Source organism: Mandrillus leucophaeus, unplaced genomic scaffold (assembly GCF_000951045.1).
Source record: "Mandrillus leucophaeus isolate KB7577 unplaced genomic scaffold, Mleu.le_1.0 Scaffold141, whole genome shotgun sequence".
NCBI lineage: Eukaryota > Metazoa > Chordata > Mammalia > Primates > Cercopithecidae > Mandrillus > Mandrillus leucophaeus.
Window position 1 is genome coordinate 1,304,813 of NW_012101377.1, and position 7,095 is coordinate 1,311,907.

Below are 7,095 nucleotides of genomic sequence, written 5' to 3' on the forward strand. Positions count from 1 at the left end.
CCTTCCGTAGCTTTTCACTAGGTACCTGAAGCAAGATTCCTCCTGCTTAGAAATAGGTGGAGGCTGGGCATGGTGGCTCATGCCTGTAACTCCAGCACTTTGGGAAGTCAAGGTGGGCGGATCACCTGAGGTCAGGAGTTTGAGACCAGCTTGGCCAACATGGTAAAACCCCGTTTCTACTAAAAATACAAAAATTAGCCGGGTGTGTTGGTGTGCGCCTGTAATCCCAGCTACTCAGGAGCCTGAGGGAGAAGAATAGCTTGAACCTTGCAGGCAGAGGTTGCAGTGAGCCGCAATCACACCACTGCACTCCAGCCTGGATAACAGAGCAAGATTCCGTCTCAAAAAAATAAAAAATAAAAAATAAATAAATAGGTGGGGGGAAAAATCCTCAAATTAACCCAGAAAAAAAATGGTAACTCAGAATTATATTCTCATAAGGTTTCACAGCTGCTCAACACCAGAAATAGATTGTGAAGTCTTTTGCCTAAGCAATTCTATAGAAGTTTCAGTGTTGACCAAAATAAGACACAGGTTTCTCATTAAACTTTGTCTTAATGAGTCTCGAAATTCTGTGACAGATTTTTGGTCAAGTTGTCTCCATTAAGAATTACTGATTTTGAAAACTAATGACTTGCCAGGTGCAGCGGCGTGCCTGTAATTCCAGGTACTCAGAAGGTTGAGGTGGGAGAATTGCTTGAACCCAGGAGGCGGAGGTTGCAGTGAGCCGAGATGGTGCCACTGTACTCCAGCCTGGGCAACAGAGTGAAACTGTGTCTCAAAAAACAAAAAACAGAACAAAACAAAAAACCAAAACCAAAACAAAAACATCTGATTACTGAAAATTGTCACACGAATACAAAACAAGAACGATTCACAAAATATTCTGCTTTCCTTCTGAATCTTTTATGATGCATTATTATCATTAACTAGTCTTGTACTATTAAACTTAAATGGCCAATTGAAACAAACAGTTCTAGACAGTTCTTCCATGACTGATTAAGGCTGGGGTGGCAGGTACTAGGGATAATGTTCATTTAGCCTTCCAAGCTTTCTGGGTAGACTTGGTGACCTTGCCAGCTCCAGCACCCTTCTTGTCCACTGCTTTGATGAAACCAACAAACAGCAAAAGGACTCAGGGGAGCTGGTCAGAAAAGCTTTCAACACACATGGAGTTGCTAGAAACCATATCCATGGTGGAAGCATCACCTGATTTTAAGAATTTAAATCTTCCAGCTTCTTACCAGAACAGCAATCAGTCTTCTTCAGTCCAGCAAACTTAAAAGCAATGTGAGCTGTCTGACAATTCAGAACAGGGCCACAATCAGTACTGATCTGGCCTGGGTGGTTCAGGATAATCACCTGAGCAGTGAAGTCAACTGCTTCCACAGGTGGATCATTTATGCTGTCACCAGCAACATTGCCACAATGAACATCTTTGACAGACACATTCTTGACATTGAAGCCCACATTGTCCTCAGGAAGAGCTTCACTCAAAGCTTCATGATGCATTTCAACAAACTTTCCTTCAATTGTAACCAATTGTTGACTGGAGCAAAGGTGACTACTGTGCCAGGCTTGAGAACACCAGCCTCTGCTCAGCCCTTAGGGATGGTATCGATACCACCAATGCTGTAGACATCCCGGAGAGGCAGACGCAAGGACTTGTCAGTAAGACGAGCTGGTGGCAGGATGTAATTCAGAGCTTCAGGCAGCATGGTTCCACTGCCATTGCCATCGTTACGGGTGACTTTCCATCCCTTTAGCCCAGGCATCTGAACCCTTGGCACCAGCATGCTCTCACCGTTCCAAACAAAAATTGACGCAAATGCTACTACTCAGGGGATAGGGGTTGTAGTCAGTTTTCTTAATGTGAGTGCTGATTTTCTTAATGACTTCCTTGTGTCTTTTCTGGCTGTAGGGTGGCTCAGTGGAATCCGTTTTAACACCAACAATTAGTTGTTTCACACCCAGGGTGTAAGTTAGAAGGGCACACTCATGAGTCTGCTCATTCTTGGAGACACCAGCTTCAAATTCACCAACACCGACAGCAACAATCAGGACAGCACAGTCAGCCTAAGATGTGCCTGTAATGACATTTTTGATAAAGTCTGCGTCTCTTGGGGCATCAATGGTAGTCACGTAGACTCGCTGGTCTCAACTTTCCATGGAGAGATGGTGACATCAATGGTGACATCACACTCTTGCTCAGCTTTCAGTGTGTCCAAGACCCAGGCTTACTTTAAGGAGCCTTTTCCCATCTCAGCAGCCTCCTCTGTGACCAAAAGAAGACATAAGTTTTTCTACCATTCTTTTATCAACTCTGCCACATTTGGAGATCAGATGGCCAGTAGTGGTGGACTTCCCTGAATCTGTGTGTCCAATGATGACAATGTTGACATGAATCTTTTTCCTTTCCCATTTTGGCTTTTAGGAGTGGTTTTCATGATACCCGTGTTCTGGCAGCACACCCATTGCAAGAAAGTTCTTCTCTGACATTCTTGAGTGGTTTCAGGTGGGTAGGGCTTTACAACACTGAGGTAATGCATATTGTGTGTTTCTGAAACCTCTAGAAGACTAGAGTTCACCTCTGAAATGACTTATAACAAAAGAATAAATAATGGCATTATTAAAAGGAAATTTATAAACATAAGCTTCAAGTAGTTCAAATAGTGGGACTGAGATAAAGAAAGCTAGACAGGTATTTTCAGCCTCTCCATGGGGCTAGAACTGAAGGAAACTTTTAGAGAAAACTTCAGAAGCAGATCTTTGTCTTTATTTTTTCCTTTTATTATTGTTCTCTACATATCTAGTGCATGGAGACTATTTGTGACACTAGGTGCTCTTGTTCTCTGCCTTCTCTGGGGTTCCTGGAAGCCCTTCCTCCCCTGTTCAGAACAGTCCAGCTCCCCCCCACCCTTGCACATCCCATTTAGTAGGGTGAAAGCCTGCATTGCCATCACTCAAGTAGGCCCTCAAGGGACCCACTCTACCTCCAAGTGACTTTTCAATATTTCCTTTATGATATGGTTTGGCTGTATCCCCACCCAAATGTCATCTTGAATTATAGATTCCATAATTCCCACGTGTCACAGGAGGGATCCAGTGGGAGGTAATTGAATCATGGGGGCGGGTCTTTCCTATGCTGTTCTCATGATAGTAAATAAGTCTCATGAGACCTGATGGTTTTATAAAGGGGCATTCCCCTGCACATGCTGTCTTGCCTGCCGCCATGTAAGATGTGACTTTGCTCCTCATTCATCTTCCTCAATGTTTGAACTAACTTACATTCCCACCAACAGTATACAAGCATTCCTATTTCTGCACAGCCTCACTAGCATCTGTTGTTTCTTGACTTTTTAATAATTGCCATTCTGACTGGTGTGAGATGGTATCTCGTTGTGGTTTTGATTTGCATTTCTCTAACAATCAGTGATGTTGAGCTTTTATTCATGTTTCTTGGCCGCATAGATGTCTTCTTTTGAGAAGCGTCCGTTCGCATCCTTTGCCCACTTTTTGATGGGGTTGTTTGTCTAACTATTTTTTTATACCCATCAACCATACCCACCTCCCCCGCCAGTCCTCCATTACCCTTATCAGTCTCTGGTAACCATCCTTTTACTCTCTATGTCCATGAGTTCAATTGTTTTTTATTTTTGTTTAGATCTCACAAATAAGTGAGAACAGGAGGAGTTTGTCTTTCTGTGCCTAGCTTATTTCACTTAACATAATGATCTTCAATTCCATCTATGTTGTTGCAAATGACACAATCTCATTCTTTTTTATGGCTAAATAGTACTCCATTGTGTATATGTACCACATTTTCTTTTTCCTTTCATCTGTTGGACACTTAGGTTGTTTCCAAATCTTGGCTGTTGTGAACAATGCTGCAATAAACATGGGAGTGCAGATAGCTATACAATAATATACTGACTTCCTTTCTTTTGGGTATATATCCCACAGTGGGATTACTGGATCGTGATAGCTCAATTTTTAGTTTTTTGAGGAACCTCCAAACTGTTCTTCATAGTAATTGCATAAGTTTACATTCCCACCAACAGTGTACCAGGGTTCTCTTTTCTCTACATTCGTGTCAGCATTTGTTATTGCCTGTCTTTTGGATATAAACCATCTTAACTGGGGTGAGAGGATATCTCATTGTAGTTTTGATTTGCATTTCTCTGATGACCAGTGACGTTGAGCACCTTTTCATATGTCTGTTTGCCATTTGTATGTCATCTTTTGAGAAATGTCTATTCAGATCTTTTGCCCTTTTTGACTAGATTTGATTTTTTTTTCCTATAGAGTTGTTTGAGATCCTTATGTATTCTGGTTATTAATCTCTTGTCAGATGCATAGTTTGTAAACATTTTTCCCATTCTGTGGGTTGTCTCTGCACCTTGCTGATTGTATCCTTTGCTGTGCAGAAGCTTTTTAACCTGTTTTCCCATTTGCCCATTTTTGCTTTGGTTGCCTGGGCTTGTGGGGTATTGCTCAAGAAATTTTTGCCCAGAATAATGCCCTGAAGATTTTCCCCACCCTATGATGTTTTAATCCTCCTTAAAACTCAGTGCTTCAGGCAGCTTCCTGACTGACAAATGCCTGGGTCCAGTTATTTTATTTATTTATTTTTTTCGAGATGGAGTCTTGCTCTATTTCCCAGGCTGGAGTGTGGTCACGTGACCTTGGCTCACTGCAGTCTCCACCTCCCAGGTTCAAGTGATTCTCCTGCCTCATCCTCCAGAGTAGCTGGGATTACAGGTGTGTGCCACCATGCCTGGCTACTGGGTCTAGTTCTGATCACCTCCCACTGTCCTCTGTAAGTAAAGTGAACTTTTCCAAAGGAGGCATGTATTGAGCTGAATGGGTTAACTGATGCTGCAGTAACAAACAACCCTCATATTTCAGTACTTAAACTTATAAGGTTGTGATTGCCTCAAACTATATCCCTATGAAGGGAGAGCTGGGGGCCCTGCTCTATGCTATCCTCACTCTAGGAACCAGGCTGATAGAGTAGCCACCGGCTGCTGACTGCTTCTGCAAAGGGACAGAGTGTGTGGTGAATTAACACTGGCTCTTAAAGCTTCCTACTGGCGGTAACATCACTTTACTCACATTTCATCAGCCAAAGCAAGCCACATGGCCATATCCCATTTCAAGGGGGAGGAGTATAATAGACCTTATTATTGCCAGAATGTTTGCTGTCTTGGTTTATCTTTCTTGGGCTTGGTTTATCTTTCTTCTGATTCTTGCTACAAAACAGATGATAGTTTTTATACATTTAAGGCAAAATAATATTGGCATCTTCTTTATGTGAAATATCTCCCTTAAGGTGAAGCTTCAGATATTGCACATAAAGACCTTTAATAGCATAGTTAAAGAGAAACTGAAGTATTTTCTACTTTATTCACATGGCCATCCCAGGGTCTAAAGGGTCTAACCCCCATTGTTGGCTAGTCACCCTTAAATTCCAACTCCATGCTTAGTTCATAGGATCAAACTTGTTGCTTTGTTTGTAGTGATGTTCCAGAAGAAATGAAAATATAATCAGGCAGACTGAGCTGAAAGCTATTTACCCACCAGAGCTCTGCACAGGCTGGTCACAGCCCTCTGAGAAAGACAGCTGTCAGAGTCATTTGCTAAGAACTTCCTGCTAACATGTGTATCAGAGGCCAGGAACAGTCCTCTAACCCCAGGAATTTCAATTAACAGGGGTTAAGCTAAGATGTTTACTTAGATTATCTCATTTAATCCTCAAAACAATGCTGGTATCAAATACTAATATATTAATTCCATTTTTTCAGATAAGGAAATGGAGGATCAGGAAAGGTGACAAAATTTTATTAGAAGCTGGGATTCAGAAGAAGAACATAATCACTGCATTAAATTACTTATTAAGGTTTTATAGTCAAGGGAACAAAAACCTGAATGACTTATTCAGGCCACACTATCCTGTTAGTTAATCCCCAGGTGTTTTAACTCCCAGGAAGAGCTGAGGTTTATATTTATGAATATACACAAGTTATAAATCAGGTGCCACCAAGCCTGTTGATCTTTCACAAGTGTCATCTCTTGTGTCACATCCAAGCTTAGAAAGTAACTCTTTTAAAGATACTTTAGTAGATTCTCTCTTTTTTTTTTCTTTTTTTGAGACAGAGTATTGCTCTGTCACCCAGGCTGGAGTGCAGTGGCGGGATCTTGGCTCACTGCAACCTCCGCCTCCTGGGTTTAAGCAATTCTCCAGCCTCAGTCTCCCGAGTAGCTGGGACTACAGGCACGTGCCACTATGCCTGGTTAATTTTTTGTATTTTTAGTAGAGACGGGATTTCACTGTGTTAGCAGGATGGTCTCAATCTCCTGACCTTGTGATCCACTCCCCTTGGCCTCCCAAAGTGGTGGAATTACAGGCATGAGCCACCGCGCCCAGCCGTCAATTCTCTTTTTTAAAGATTTTTGTTTTCTTTGAGACAATGTCTTGTTCTGTCACCCAGGCTGGAATGTGGTGGCGTGATCTCTGCTCACTGCCACCTCTGTTCCCTGGGTTCAAGCAATTATTCTGCCTTAGCTCCTCGAGTAGTTGGGACTATAGGTGTGTGCCACCATGCCTGGCTAATTTTTTGTATTTTTAGTAGAGATGGGATTTCGCCATGTTGGACAGGCTGGTCTCAAACTCCTGGCCTCAAGTGATCTGCCCTCCTCGGCTTCCCAAGGTGCTGGGATTACAGGCATGTGCCACTGCGCCCGGCTGATTTTTAAAAGGCTTGTTTAAAAATATATATGTTTAACTTTTTGGCCTGGTGCAGTGGCTCACGCCTGGAATCCTAGCACTTCAGGAGGCGGAGGTAGGTAGATTGCCTGAGCTCAGGAGTTCGAGATCAGCCTGGGCAATACAGTGAAACCCTGTCTCTACTAAAATACAAAAAATTAGCTGGGTGTGGTGGCAGGTGCCTGTAATCCCAGGTACTCAGGAGGCTGAGACAGGAGAATCGCTTGAACCCAGGAGGCGGAGGTTATGGTGAGCCGAGATCATGCCATTGCACTCCAGCCTGGGCGACTGAGCAAGACTCTGTCTCAAAAGAAAAAAAAAAAATATAT

The 7,095-nt window shown here is 42.7% G+C and overlaps 1 pseudogene; it reads right to left on the minus strand.

Moving 5' to 3' along the window:
• Positions 1 to 1,033: 1,033 nt before the first annotated feature.
• Positions 1,034 to 2,409, minus strand: LOC105535041 (annotated as a pseudogene).
• Positions 2,410 to 7,095: the final 4,686 nt, after the last annotated feature.